We start from the raw sequence: 1,442 nt of genomic DNA, 5'->3' as shown, positions 1-1,442 counted from the left end.
TTTAAGAAAATAAATTGACTCGTGTGTTATTGGACATCGCTAATCCATGTAAATTAAATTAAACTGGTTTTCAATAAAAATCTTGAGTTATTGACCAAGATGGATGTTAGTTAATTTAAGAAACCAATTAGATTCAATTAATACTTTCTTTGGAGAAAATAGTTTAATTATATTTCATTAATCAAAAGAAATGAACTCAACACTATAACAATAATGCACAACAAAATTATTCATAAAACTCAAACCTAGTAGTATGCATGCAAGAGTATCAATACTCTAATTAGCAAGGTAAATAAAATTAAGACCCATCTAATTTGGTAATCAACAGGAGTATTGACTCCTAATTAATTTCGAAAATTTCGAAATTTCATGTGAGAGGATTTAATAATACTGCACCTATTGATCTAGTGATTGACTAGTAATACACTAATACTTTCATATTATAAATTTGGATTCAAATCTCATTTTTTACTTTTAACATAAATATGATAAATTAACTTACATCTAGAGTCAAATATCTGGGCGTGATGGGAAGAAGGATTATCTAAATGTTAAAATTTGCAAAACAGACAAATTTATTAAAGAAAAGCAAACGTTTTAATGTAAATTTGAAGAGACTTTGGAGAGTTTTCGACCACCGTAGAGACTCAAATGAGAGAACATAAAATGAGAAGACACTATATCCAACTCAAAACTTTAAGGTAATAAGTTAATGAGTTTCTCATCTTATAAACTCCTCACTCTTCCTTACTTTTTTTGATGTGAGACTAATTTCATACACTCTCACTCTTACAACATTAACAATCCAAAGGATTATCTTGTTGTTGCAATATGCAAAACAGAAAATTTTATTAAATAAAAGCAGAAAAAAATTCAATAGAGTATATAATTTAGTTATTAAATAATTAACTTACATATTAGTTGCATCATCTTGGTGTTGTCTGTTTTTCTTTCTTTACAACTTGATCATCTTTCTTTTGTCATCTACAAAGCACATAAATTATTTCCTATAGCACAATAAATTTTGAAGAATAGTACTAGAATTTGGAGACTTATTATTTTCCTAGCTCTTCTTGTGTCTTTCTTTTCCTTATAAAAATGTTTCTAATAAAACTATAGAATAAATTTGACATTAGAACTAAAAATATATTATAATGGTAAATATAATTTAACAAAAGAAATAAATATAGGTTAGTATTTAAAACTCACGCTACTGGAGCAACAACAAGATCATTTTCTCCGCGATGAGTACTCGTTTGTGTTGGGTTGGTGGGTTATTTTTGCTTGATGGATTAATTTGTATTTTGTGGTGATCTAAGGAGTAAATGACAAATAAAATTAGAATTTAAAATAAAATAAACTTATTCATTTGAAGCCTCCATACTTCTTTGTTTTTCTTTCAGATTTGTCTTTTTTTTTTTTTTGTGTATTGTTCTTTTTAT

This window comes from Arachis ipaensis, chromosome B04 (assembly GCF_000816755.2).
Source record: "Arachis ipaensis cultivar K30076 chromosome B04, Araip1.1, whole genome shotgun sequence".
Taxonomy (NCBI): domain Eukaryota; kingdom Viridiplantae; phylum Streptophyta; class Magnoliopsida; order Fabales; family Fabaceae; genus Arachis; species Arachis ipaensis.
Note: the sequence above shows the minus strand (reverse complement) of the source record.